Source organism: Coturnix japonica, chromosome 2 (assembly GCF_054131305.1).
Source record: "Coturnix japonica strain WE chromosome 2, WE-NBRP24, whole genome shotgun sequence".
In the NCBI taxonomy this organism is placed as follows: domain Eukaryota; kingdom Metazoa; phylum Chordata; class Aves; order Galliformes; family Phasianidae; genus Coturnix; species Coturnix japonica.
Window position 1 is genome coordinate 57056770 of NC_140664.1, and position 15379 is coordinate 57072148.

Here is a 15379-nt window from a genome sequence, read left to right on the forward strand (position 1 = left end):
AACATAAAGGTGGTTTTCATCACCAAAAGAAATCGATTTCTCTTCAAAATTAGCGTTTGTAGCCAAATATGACACATTTTTTCCAGAATAACTCTTTTCATCTAAAAAAGAATGACATTTCCAGCAGAAATATCCATTTCTGACAGATTTTAGAAGTAGGTCACATGAATATCAATACTTATCCCAGAAATGAAAAGTACACTCTTACGTATCACTCTTCATCCTTGCAGAACTATGGTTTCCTTCCCAAACTAATGCTTTTCATACCTACAAATAGCAATTTCTCCCTAAATTACTGGTTTTCATCCCCGAAAGAAGACACATTCTCTTTCAAATGATGCTTTGTAACAAATTATGACTCACTGATTCCAGAATATCTGTCTTCCCCTACAAAATAATGACATTAACATAAGAATTATCCATTTCAGACAAATTTCCCATGTATTTCACACTAATATCAATACTTACACCAGAAGAAAATGTGTTCTCTCTTAGGTATCACTCTTGAATCTTGCAAAAAATTCATTTTCTTACCAAGACAAAGCTTGTCATCATTACAAGTAGCATTTTCTACCCAAAAAAGTGGTTTTCATCCCCAATTGAAATCGTTTTCTCTACAAATGATCCCCTGTAGCAACATATGAAACACTGTTATTGGAATACCTCTTTTCCCTCTTCAAAATAAGGACATTTCCAACAGAAATATCGATTTCTGACAAATTTTAGAAGAATGTCACACAAATATCAGTACCTATCTCAGAAATAAATAGTTCTCTCCTAAGAATCATTCTTTATCCTTGCAAAAACATGGTTTTCTCATCAAAGTTATGCTTTTTCCCCTTTAAAATAGCGTTGTTTCCCAGAAATACTGGTTTTCATCCCCAGAAGAAGACATTTTCTCTACAAAATGAAGCTTTGTAGCAAAATATGTCACATTGCTTCCAGAATACCTTTTCTCTTCTACAAATTGAGGACATTACTAACAGAAACACCTTTTCTCCTCTACCGAATAATGACATTTCCAACAGATATATACTTTTCTGACAGATTTTAGAAAAATTGAACAGGAATATCAATACTTATACCAGAAATAAAAAGGTCTCTCTTAGGTATCACTCTTTACCCTTGCAAAAATATGGTTTTCTTACCAAAATAATGTTTTTCATCTCTACAAACAGCATGTTCTAAACATAAAGGTGGTTTTCATCACCAAAAGAAATCGATTTCTCTTCAAAATTAGCGTTTGTAGCCAAATATGACACATTGTTTCCAGAATAACACTTTTCATCTAAAAATGAATGACATTTCCAACAGAAATATCCATTTCTGACAGATTTTAGAAGTAGGTCACATGAATATCAATACTTATCCCAGAAATGAAAAGTACACTCTTACGTATCACTCTTCATCCTTGTAAAACTATGGTTTTCTTCCCAAACTAATGCTTTTCATCCCTACAAATAGCAATTTCTCCCTAAATTACTGGTTTTCATCCCCAAAAGAAGACACATTCTCTTTAAAATGATGCTTTGTAACAAATTATGACTCACTGATTCCAGAATATCTGTCTTCCCCTACAAAATAATGACATTAACATAAGAATTATCCATTTCAGACAAATTTCCCATGTATTTCACACTAATATCAATACTTACACCAGAAGAAAATGTGTTCTCTCTTAGGTATCACTCTTGAATCTTGCAAAAAATTCATTTTCTTACCAAGACAAAGCTTGTCATCATTACAAGTAGCATTTTCTACCCAAAAATGTGGTTTTCATCCCCAATAGAAATCGTTTTCTCTACAAATGGTCCCCTGTAGCAACATATGAAACACTGTTATTGGAATACCTCTTTCCCTCTTCAAAATAAGGACATTTCCAACAGAAATATCGATTTCTGACAAATTTTAGAAGAATGTCACACAAATATCAGTACCTATCCCAGAAATAAAAAGTTCTCTCCTAAGAATCATTCTTTATCCTTGCAAAAACATGGTTTTCTCACCAAAATTATGCTATTTATCCCATTTAAAATAGCGTTGTTTCCCAGAAATACTGGTTTTCATCCCCAGAAGAAGACACTTTCTCTATAAAATGAAGCTTTGTAGCAAAATATGACACATTGCTTCCAGAATACCTTTTCTCTTCTACAAATTGAGGACATTACGAACAGAAACACCTTTTCTCCCCTACAAAATAAGGACATTTCCAACAGATATATCCTTTTCTGACAGATTTTAGAAAAATTGCACAGGAATATCAATACTTATACCAGAAATATAAAGGTCTCTCCTAGGTATCACTCTTTACCCTTGCAAAAATATGGTTTTCTTACCAAAATAATGTTTTTCATCTCTACAAACAGCATGTTCTAAACATAAAGGTGGTTTTCATCACCAAAAGAAATCGATTTCTCTTCAAAATTAGCGTTTGTAGCCAAATATGACACATTGTTTCCAGAATAACTCTTTTCATCTAAAAATGAATGACATTTCCAACAGAAATATCCATTTCTGACAGATTTTAGAAGTAGGTCACATGAATATCAATACTTATCTTAGAAATGAAAAGTACACTCTTAGGTATCACTCTTCATCCTTGCAAAACTATGGTTTTCTTCGGAAACTAATGCTTTTCATCCCTTCAAATAGCAATTTCTCCCTAAATTACTGGTTTTCATCCCCAAAAGAAGACACATTCTCTTTAAAATGATGCTTTGTAACAAATGATGACTCACTGATTCCAGCATATCTCTCTTCCCCTACAAAATAATGACATTAACATAAGAATTATCCATTTCAGACAAATTTCCGATGTATTTCACACTAATATCAAGACTTACACAAGAAAAAAATGTGTTCTCTCTTAGGTATCACTCTTGAATCTTGCAAAAAATTCATTTTCTTAGCAATACAAAGCTTGCCATCATTACAAGTAGCATTTTCTACCCAAAAAAGTGGTTTTCATTCCCAATGGAAATCGTTTTCTCTACAAATGGTCCCCTGTAGCAACATATGAAACACTCTTACTGGAATACCTCTTTCCCTCTTCAAAATAAGGACATTTCCAACAGAAATATCGATTTCTGACAAATTTTAGAAGAATGGCACACAAATATCAGTACCTATCCCAGAAATAAAAAGTTCTCTCCTAAGAATCATTCTTTATCCTTGCAAAAACATGGTTTTCTCAACAAAATTATGCTTTTTATCCCTTTAAAATAGCGTTGTCTCCCAGAAATACTGGTTTTCATCCCCAGAAGAAGACATTTTCTCTACAAAATGAAGCTTTGTAGCAAAATAGGACACATTGCTTCCAGAATACCTTTTCTCTTCTACAAATTGAGGACATTACTAACAGAAACACCTTTTCTCCTCTACAAAATAAGGACATTTCCAACAGATATATCCTTTTCTGACAGATTTTAGAAAAATTTCACAGGAATATCAATACTTATACCAGAAATAAAAAGGTCTCTCTTAGGTATCAGTCTTTTCCCTTGAAAAAATATGCTTTTCTTACAAAAATAATGTTTTTCATCTCTACAAACAGCATTTTCTAGACATAAAGGTGGTTTTCATCAGCAAAAGCAATCGTTTTCTCTTCAAAATTTGCGTTTGTAGCCAAATATGACACATTGTTTCCAGAATAACTCTTTTCATCTAAAAAAGAATGACATTTCCAACAGATATATCCTTTTCTGTCAGATTTTAGAAAAATTTCACAAGAATATCAATACTTATACCAGAAATAAAAAGGTCTCTCTTAGGTATCAGTCTTTTCCCTTGAAAAAATATGCTTTTCTTACAAAAATAATGTTTTTCATCTCTACAAACAGCATTTTCTAGACATAAAGGTGGTTTACATCACGAAAAGAAATCGTTTTCTCCTCAAAATTAGCGTTTGTAGCCAAATATGACACATTGTTTCCAGAATAACTCTTTTCATCTAAAAAAGAATGACATTACCAACAGATATATACTTTTCTGACAGATTTTAGAAAAATTTCACAGGAATATCAATACTTATAACAGAAATAAAAAGGTCTCTCTTAGGTATCACTCTTTACCCTTGCAAAAATATGCTTTTCTGACACAAATAAAGTTTTTCATCTCTACAAACAGCATTTTCTAGACATAAAGTTTGTTTTCATCAGCAAAAGCAATCGTTTTCTCTTCAAAATTTGCGTTTGTAGCCAAATATGACACATTGTTTCCAGAATAACTCTTTTCATCTAAAAAAGAATGACATTTCCAACAGATATATCCTTTTCTGACAGATTTTAGAAAAATTTCACAGGAATATCAATACTTATACCAGAAATAAAAAGGTCTCTCTTAGGTATCACTCTTTTCCCTTGCAAAAATATGCTTTTCTTACCCAAATAATGTTTTTCATCTCTACAAACAGCATTTTCTAGACATAAAGGTGGTTTTCATCAGCAAAAGAAATCGATTTCTCTTCAAAATCAGCGTTTGTAGCCAAATATGACACACTGTTTCCAGAATAAAACTTTTCATCTAAAAAAGAATTACATTTCCAACAGAAATATCCATTTCTGTCAGATTTTAGAAGTAGGTCACATGAATATCAATACTTATCCCAGAAATGAAAAGTACACTCTTAGGTATCACTCTTCATCCTTGCAAAACTATGGTTTTCTTCCCAAACTAATGCTTTTCATCCCTACAAATAGCAATTTCTCCCTAAATTACTGGTTTTCATCCCCAAAAGAAGACACATTCTCTTTAAAATGATGCTTTGTAACAAATGATGACTCACTGATTCCAGAATATCTCTCTTCCCCTACAAAATAATGACATTAGCATAAGAATTATCCATTTCAGACAAATTTCCGATGTATTTCACACTAATATCAAGACTTACACCAGAAAAAAATGTGTTCTCTCTTAGGTATCACTCTTGAATCTTGCAAAAAATTCATTTTCTTACCAATACAAAGCTTGTCATCATTACAAGTAGCATTTTCTACCCAAAAAAGTGGTTTTCATCCCCAATAGAAATCGTTTTCTCTACAAATGGTTCCCTATAGCAACATATGAAACACTCTTATTGGAATACCTCTTTCCCTCTTCAAAATAAGGACATTTCCAACAGAAATATCGATTTCTGACAAATTTTAGAAGAATGGCACACAAATATCAGTACCTATCCCAGAAATAAAAAGTTCTCTCCTAAGAATCATTCTTTATCCTTGCAAACACATGGTTTTCTCACCAAAATTATGCTTTTTATCCCTTTAAAATAGCGTTGTCTCCCAGAAATACTGGTTTTCATCCCCAGAAGAAGACATTTTCTCTACAAAATGAAGCTTTGTAGCAAAATAGGACACATTGCTTCCAGAATACCTTTTCTCTTCTACAAATTGAGGACATTACTAACAGAAACACCTCTTATCCTCTACAAAATAAGGACATTTCCAACAGATATATCCTTTTCTGACAGATTTTAGAAAAATTTCACAGGAATATCAATACTTATACCAGAAATAAAAAGGTCTCTCTTAGGTATCACTCTTTACCCCTGCAAAAATATGCTTTTCTTACAAAAATAATGTTTTTCATCTCTACAAACAGCATTTTCTAGACATAAAGGTGGTTTTCATCACCAAAAGAAATCGATTTCTCTTCAAAATTAGCGTTTGTAGCCAAATATGACACACTGTTTCCAGAATAACTCTTTTCATCTAAAAAAGAATGACATTTCCAACAGAAATATCCATTTCTGACAGATTTTAGAAGTAGGTCACATGAATATCAATACTTATCTTAGAAATGAAAAGTACACTCTTAGGTATCACTCTTCATCCTTGCAAAACTATGGTTTTCTTCCCAAACTAATGCTTTTCATCCCTACAAATAGCAATTTCTCCCTAAATTACTGGTTTTCATCCCCAAAAGAAGACACATTCTCTTTAAAATGATGCTTTGTAACAAATGATGACTCACTGATTCCAGAATATCTCTCTTCCCCTACAAAATAATGACATTAGCATAAGAATTATCCATTTCAGACAAATTTCCGATGTATTTCACACTAATATCAAGACTTACACCAGAAAAAAATGTGTTCTGTCTTAGGAATCTATCTTGAATCTTGCAAAAAATTCATTTTCTTACCAATACAAAGCTTGTCATCATTACAAGTAGCATTTTCTACCCAAAAAAGTGGTTTTCATCCCCAATAGAAATCGTTTTCTCTACATATGGTTCCCTATAGCAACATATGAAACACTCTTATTGGAATACCTCTTTCCCTCTTCAAAATAAGGCCATTTCCAACAGAAATATCGATTTCTGACAAATTTTAGAAGAATGGCACACAAATATCAGTACCTATCCCAGAAATAAAAAGTTCTCTCCTAAGAATCATTCTTTATCCTTGCAAACACATGGTTTTCTCACCAAAATTATGCTTTTTATCCCTTTAAAATAGCGTTGTCTCCCAGAAATACTGGTTTTCATCCCCAGAAGAAGACATTTTCTCTACAAAATGAAGCTTTGTAGCAAAATAGGACACATTGCTTCCAGAATACCTTTTCTCTTCTACAAATTGAGGACATTACTAACAGAAACACCTCTTATCCTCTACAAAATAAGGACATTTCCAACAGATATATCCTTTTCTGACAGATTTTAGAAAAATTTCACAGGAATATCAATACTTATACCAGAAATAAAAAGGTCTCTCTTAGGTATCACTCTTTACCCCTGCAAAAATATGCTTTTCTTACAAAAATAATGTTTTTCATCTCTACAAACAGCATTTTCTAGACATAAAGGTGGTTTTCATCACCAAAAGAAATCGATTTCTCTTCAAAATTAGCGTTTGTAGCCAAATATGACACACTGTTTCCAGAATAACTCTTTTCATCTAAAAAAGAATGACATTTCCAACAGAAATATCCATTTCTGACAGATTTTAGAAGTAGGTCACATGAATATCAATACTTATCTTAGAAATGAAAAGTACACTCTTAGGTATCACTCTTCATCCTTGCAAAACTATGGTTTTCTTCCCAAACTAATGCTTTTCATCCCTACAAATAGCAATTTCTCCCTAAATTACTGGTTTTCATCCCCAAAAGAAGACACATTCTCTTTAAAATGATGCTTTGTAACAAATGATGACTCACTGATTCCAGAATATCTCTCTTCCCCTACAAAATAATGACATTAACATAAGAATTATCCATTTCAGACAAATTTCCGATGTATTTCACACTAATATCAAGACTTACACAAGAAAAAAATGTGTTCTGTCTTAGGAATCTATCTTGAATCTTGCAAAAAATTCATTTTCTTACCAATACAAAGCTTGCCATCATTACAAGTAGCATTTTCTACCCAAAAAAGTGGTTTTCATACTCAATTGAAATCGTTTTCTCTACAAATGGTTCCCTGTAGCAACATATGAAACACTCTTATTGGAATACCTCTTTCCCTCTTCAAAATAAGGACATTTCCAACAGAAATATCGATTTCTGACAAATTTTAGAAGAATGGCACACAAATATCAGTACCTATTCCCGAAATAAAAAGTTCTCTCCTAAGAATCATTCTTTATCCTTGCAAAGACATGGTTTTCTCACCAAAATTATGCTTTTTATCCCTTTAAAATAGCGCTGTTTCCCAGAAATACTGGTTTTCATCCCCAGAAGAAGACATTTTCTCTACAAAATGAAGCTTTGTAGCAAAATAGGACACATTGCTTCCAGAATACCTTTTCTCTTCTACCAATTGAGGACAATACTAACAGAAACACCTTTTCTCCTCTACAAAATAAGGACATTTCCAACAGATATATCCTTTTCTGACAGATTTTAGAAAAATTTCACAGGAATATCAATACTTATACCAGAAATAAAAAGGTCTCTCTTAGGTATCACTCTTTACCCTTGCAAAAATATGCTTTTCTTACCCAAATAATGTTTTTCATCTCTACAAACAGCATTTTCTAGACATAAAGGTGGTTTTCATCAGCAAAAGAAATCGATTTCTCTTCAAAATTAGCGTTTGTAGCCAAATATGACACATTGTTTCCAGAATAACTCTTTTCATCTAAAAAAGAATGACATTTCCAACAGAAATATCCATTTCTGACAGATTTTAGAAGTAGGTCACATGAATATCAATACTTATCCCAGAAATGAAAAGTACACTCTTAGGTATCACTCTTCATCCTTGCAAAACTATGGTTTTCTTCCCAAACTAATGCTTTTCATCCCTTCAAATAGCAATTTCTCCCTAAATTACTGGTTTTCATCCCCAAAAGAAGACACATTCTCTTTAAAATGATGCTTTGTAACAAATGATGACTCACTGATTCCAGCATATCTGTCTTCCCCTACAAAATAATGACATTAACATAAGAATTATCCATTTCAGACAAATTTCCGATGTATTTCACACTAATATCAAGACTTCCACCAGAAAAAAATGTTTTCTCTCTTAGGTATCAATCTTGAATCTTGCAAAAAATTCATTTTCTTAGCAATACAAAGCTTGCCATCATTACAAGTAGCATTTTCTACCCAAAAAAGTGGTTTTCATTCCCAATGGAAATCGTTTTCTCTACAAATGGTCCCCTGTAGCAACATATTAAACACTCTTACTGGAATACCTCTTTCCCTCTTCAAAATAAGGACATTTCCAACAGAAATATCGATTTCTGACAAATTTTAGAAGAATGGCACACAAATATCAGTACCTATTCCAGAAATAAAAAGTTATCTCCTAAGAATCATTCTTTATCCTTGCAAAAACATGGTTTTCTCAACAAAATTATGCTTTTTATCCCTTTAAAATAGCGTTGTCTCCCAGAAATACTGGTTTTCATCCCCAGAAGAAGACATTTTCTCTACAAAATGAAGCTTTGTAGCAAAATAGGACACATTGCTTCCAGAATACCTTTTCTCTTCTACAAATTGAGGATATTACTAACAGAAACACCTTTTCTCCTCTACAAAATAAGGACATTTCCAACAGATATATCCTTTTCTGACAGATTTTAGAAAAATTTCACAGGAATATCAATACTTATACCAGAAATAAAAAGGTCTCCCTTAGGTATCACTCTTTACCCTTGCAAAAATATGCTTTTCTTACCAAAATAATGTTTTTCATCTCTACAAACATCATTTTCTAGACATAAAGGTGGTTTTCATCACCAAAAGAAATCGATTTCTCTTCAAAATTAGCGTTTGTAGCAAAATATGACACATTGTTTCCAGAATAACTCTTTTCATCTAAAAAAGAATGACATTTCCTACAGAAATATCCATTTCTGACAGATTTTAGAAGTAGGTCACATGAATATCAATACTTATCTTAGAAATGAAAAGTACACTCTTAGGTATCACTCTTCATCCTTGCAGAACTATGGCTTCCTTCCCAAACTAATGCTTTTCATCCCTTCAAATAGCAATTTCTCCCTAAATTACTGGTTTTCATCCCCAAAAGAAGACACATTCTCTTTAAAATGATGCTTTGTAACAAATGATGACTCACTGATTCCAGAATATCTGTCTTCCCCTACAAAATAATGACATTAACATAAGAATTATCCATTTCAGACAAATTTCCCATGTATTTCACACTAATATCAAGACTTACACAAGAAAATAATTTGTTCTGTCGTAGGTATCAATCTTGAATCTTGCAAAAAATTCATTTTCTTAGCAATACAAAGCTTGCCATCATTACAAGTAGCATTTTCTACCCAAAAAAGTGGTTTTCATACTCAATAGAAATCGTTTTCTCTACAAATGGTCCCCTGTAGCAACATATGAAACACTCTTATTGGAATACCTCTTTCCCTCTTCAAAATAAGGACATTTCCAACAGAAATATCGATTTCTGACAAATTTTAGAAGAATGGCACACAAATATCAGTACCTATTCCCGAAATAAAAAGTTCTCTCCTAAGAATCATTCTTTATCCTTGCAAAAACATGGTTTTCTCACCAAAATTATGCTTTTTATCCCTTTACAATAGCGCTGTTTCCCAGAAATACTGGTTTTCTTCCCCAGAAGAAGACATTTTCTCTACAAAATGAAGCTTTGTAGCAAAATAGGACACATTGCTTCCAGAATACCTTTTCTCTTCTACAAATTGAGGACATTACTAACAGAAACACCTTTTCTCCTCTACAAAATAAGGACATTTCCAACAGATATATCCTTTTCTGACAGATTTTAGAAAAATTTCACAGGAATATCAATACTTATACCAGAAATAAAAAGGTCTCTCTTAGGTATCACTCTTTACCCTTGCAAAAATATGCTTTTCTTACACAAATAATGTTTTTCATCTCTACAAACAGCATTTTCTAGACATAAAGGTGGTTTTCATCAGCAAAAGCAATCGTTTTCTCTTCAAAATTAGCGTTTGTAGCCAAATATGACACATTGTTTCCAGAATAACTCTTTTCATCTAAAAAAGAATGACATTTCCAACAGATATATACTTTTCTGTCAGATTTTAGAAAAATTTCACAGGAATATCAATACTTATAACAGAAATAAAAAGGTCTCTCTTAGGTATCACTCTTTACCCTTGCAAAAATATGCTTTTCTGACACAAATAAAGTTTTTCATCTATACAAACAGCATTTTCTAGACATAAAGGTGGTTTTCATCAGCAAAAGCAATCGTTTTCTCTTCAAAATTTGCGTTTGTAGCCAAATATGACACATTGTTTCCAGAATAACTCTTTTCATCTAAAAAAGAATGACATTTCCAACAGATATATTCTTTTCTGACAGATTTTAGAAAAATTTCACAGGAATATCAATACTTATACCAGAAATAAAAAGGTCTCTCTTAGGTATCACTCTTTTCCCTTGCAAAAATATGCTTTTCTTACCCAAATAATGTTTTTCATCTCTACAAACAGCATTTTCTAGACATAAAGGTGGTTTTCATCAGCAAAAGAAATCGATTTCTCTTCAAAATCAGCGTTTGTAGCCAAATATGACACACTGTTTCCAGAATAACTCTTTTCATCTAAAAAAGAATTATATTTCCAACAGAAATATCCATTTCTGTCAGATTTTAGAAGTAGGTCACATGAATATCAATACTTATCCCAGAAATGAAAAGTACACTCTTAGGTATCACTCTTCATCCTTGCAAAACTATGGTTTTCTTCCCAAACTAATGCTTTTCATCCCTACAAATAGCAATTTCTCCCTAAATTACTGGTTTTCATCCCCAAAAGAAGACACATTCTCTTTAAAGTGATGCTTTGTAACAAATGATGACTCACTGATTCCAGAATATCTCTCTTCCCCTACAAAATAATGACATTAACATAAGAATTATCCATTTCAGACAAATTTCCGATGTATTTCACACTAATATCAAGACTTACACTAGAAAAAAATGTGTTCTGTCTTAGGAATCTATCTTGAATCTTGCAAAAAATTCATTTTCTTACCAATACAAAGCTTGCCATCATTACAAGTAGCATTTTCTACCCAAAAAAGTGGTTTTCATACTCAGTTGAAATCGTTTTCTCTACAAATGGTTCCCTGTAGCAACATATGAAACACTCTTATTGGAATACCTCTTTCCCTCTTCAAAATAAGGACATTTCCAACAGAAATATCGATTTCTGACAAATTTTAGAAGAATGGCACACAAATATCAGTACCTATTCCCGAAATAAAAAGTTCTCTCCTAAGAATCATTCTTTATTCTTGCAAAAACATGGTTTTCTCACCAAAATTATGCTTTTTATCCCTTTACAATAGCGCTGTTTCCCAGAAATACTGGTTTTCTTCCCCAGAAGAAGACATTTTCTCTACAAAATGAAGCTTTGTAGCAAAATAGGACACATTGCTTCCAGAATACCTTTTCTCTTCTACAAATTGAGGACATTACTAACAGAAACACCTTTTCTCCTCTACAAAATAAGGACATTTCCAACAGATATATCCTTTTCTGACAGATTTTAGAAAAATTTCACAGGAATATCAATACTTATACCAGAAATAAAAAGGTCTCTCTTAGGTATCACTCTTTACCCTTGCAAAAATATGCTTTTCTTACACAAATAATGTTTTTCATCTCTACAAACAGCATTTTCTAGACATAAAGGTGGTTTTCATCAGCAAAAGCAATCGTTTTCTCTTCAAAATTAGCGTTTGTAGCCAAATATGACACATTGTTTCCAGAATAACTCTTTTCATCTAAAAAAGAATGACATTTCCAACAGATATATACTTTTCTGTCAGATTTGAGAAAAATTTCACAGGAATATCAATACTTATACCAGAAATAAAAAGGTCTCTCTTAGGTATCAGTCTTTTCCCTTGAAAAAATATGCTTTTCTTACCCAAATAATGTTTTTCATCTCTACAAACAGCATTTTCTAGACATAAAGGTGGTTTACATCACGAAAAGAAATCGTTTTCTCTTCAAAATTAGCGTTTGTAGCCAAATATGACACATTGTTTCCAGAATAACTCTTTTCATCTAAAAAAGAATGACATTTCCCACAGATATATAGTTTTCTGTCAGATTTTAGAAAAATTTCACAGGAATATCAATACTTATAACAGAAATAAAAAGGTCTCTCTTAGGTATCACTCTTTACCCTTGCAAAAATATGCTTTTCTGACACAAATAAAGTTTTTCATCTATACAAACAGCATTTTCTAGACATAAAGGTGGTTTTCATCAGCAAAAGCAATCGTTTTCTCTTCAAAATTTGCGTTTGTAGCCAAATATGACACATTGTTTCCAGAATAACTCTTTTCATCTAAAAAAGAATGACATTTCCAACAGATATATCCTTTTCTGACAGATTTTAGAAAAATTTCACAGGAATATCAATACTTATACCAGAAATAAAAAGGTCTCTCTTAGGTATCACTCTTTTCCCTTGCAAAAATATGCTTTTCTTACCCAAATAATGTTTTTCATCTCTACAAACAGCATTTTCTAGACATAAAGGTGGTTTTCATCAGCAAAAGAAATCGATTTCTCTTCAAAATCAGCGTTTGTAGCCAAATATGACACACTGTTTCCAGAATAACTCTTTTCATCTAAAAAAGAATTACATTTCCAACAGAAATATCCATTTCTGTCAGATTTTAGAAGTAGGTCACATGAATATCAATACTTATCCCAGAAATGAAAAGTACACTCTTAGGTATCACTCTTCATCCTTGCAAAACTATGGTTTTCTTCCCAAACTAATGCTTTTCATCCCTACAAATAGCAATTTCTCCCTAAATTACTGGTTTTCATCCCCAAAAGAAGACACATTCTCTTTAAAGTGATGCTTTGTAACAAATGATGACTCACTGATTCCAGAATATCTCTCTTCCCCTACAAAATAATGACATTAACATAAGAATTATCCATTTCAGACAAATTTCCGATGTATTTCACACTAATATCAAGACTTACACTAGAAAAAAATGTGTTCTGTCTTAGGAATCTATCTTGAATCTTGCAAAAAATTCATTTTCTTACCAATACAAAGCTTGCCATCATTACAAGTAGCATTTTCTACCCAAAAAAGTGGTTTTCATACTCAATTGAAATCGTTTTCTCTACAAATGGTTCCCTGTAGCAACATATGAAACACTCTTATTGGAATACCTCTTTCCCTCTTCAAAATAAGGACATTTCCAACAGAAATATCGATTTCTGACAAATTTTAGAAGAATGGCACACAAATATCAGTACCTATTCCCGAAATAAAAAGTTCTCTCCTAAGAATCATTCTTTATCCTTGCAAAGACATGGTTTTCTCACCAAAATTATGCTTTTTATCCCTTTAAAATAGCGCTGTTTCCCAGAAATACTGGTTTTCATCCCCAGAAGAAGACATTTTCTCTACAAAATGAAGCTTTGTAGCAAAATAGGACACATTGCTTCCAGAATACCTTTTCTCTTCTACCAGTTGAGGACATTACTAACAGAAACACCTTTTCTCCTCTACAAAATAAGGACATTTCCAACAGATATATCCTTTTCTGACAGATTTTAGAAAAATTTCACAGGAATATCAATACTTATAACAGAAATAAAAAGGTCTCTCTTAGGTATCACTCTTTACCCTTGCAAAAATATGCTTTTCTTACAAAAATAATGTTTTTCATCTCTACAAACAGCATTTTCTAGACATAAAGGTGGTTTACATCACGAAAAGAAATCGTTTTCTCTTCAAAATTAGCGTTTGTAGCCAAATATGACACATTGTTTCCAGAATAACTCTTTTCATCTAAAAAAGAATGACATTTCCAACAGATATATACTTTTCTGACAGATTTTAGAAAAATTTCACAGGAATATCAATACTTATCCCAGAAATAAAAAGGTCTCTCTTAGGTATCACTCTTTACCCTTGCAAAAATATGCTTTTCTTACACAAATAATGTTTTTCATCTCTACAAACAGCATTTTCTAGACATAAAGGTGGTTTTCATCAGCAAAAGCAATCGTTTTCTCTTCAAAATTAGCGTTTGTAGCCAAATATGACACATTGTTTCCAGAATAACTCTTTTCATCTAAAAAAGAATGACATTTCCAACAGAAATATCCATTTCTGACAGATTTTAGAAGTAGGTCACATGAATATCAATACTTATACCAGAAATAAAAAGGTCTCTCTTAGTTATCAGTCTTTTCCCTTGAAAAAATATGCTTTTCTTACACAAATAATGTTTTTCATCTCTACAAACAGCATTTTCTAGACATAAAGGTGGTTTTCATCAGCAAAAGCAATCGTTTTCTCTTCAAAATTAGCGTTTGTATCCAAATATGACACATTGTTTCCAGAATAACTCTTTTCATCTAAAAAAGAATGACATTTCCAACAGATATATCCTTTTCTGACAGATTTTAGAAAAATTTCACAGGAATATCAATACTTATACCAGAAATAAAAAGGTCTCTCTTAGGTATCACTGTTTACCCTTGCAAAAATATGCTTTTCTTACTCAAATAATGTTTTTCATCTCTACAAACGGCATTTTCTAGACATAAAGGTGGTTTTCATCAGCAAAAGAAATCGATTTCTCTTCAAAATTAGCGTTTGTAGCCAAATATGACACATTGTTTCCAGAATAACTCTTTTCATCTAAAAAAGAATGACATTTCCAACAGAAATATCCATTTCTGACAGATTTTAGAAGTAGGTCACATGAATATCAATACTTATCCCCGAAATGAAAAGTACACTCTTAGGTATCACTCTTCATCCTTGCAAAACTATGGTTTTCTTCCCAAACTAATGCTTTTCATCCCTACAAATAGCAATTTCTCCCTAAATTACTGGTTTTCATCCCCAAAAGAAGACACATTCTCTTTAAAATGATGCTTTGTAACAAATGATGACTCA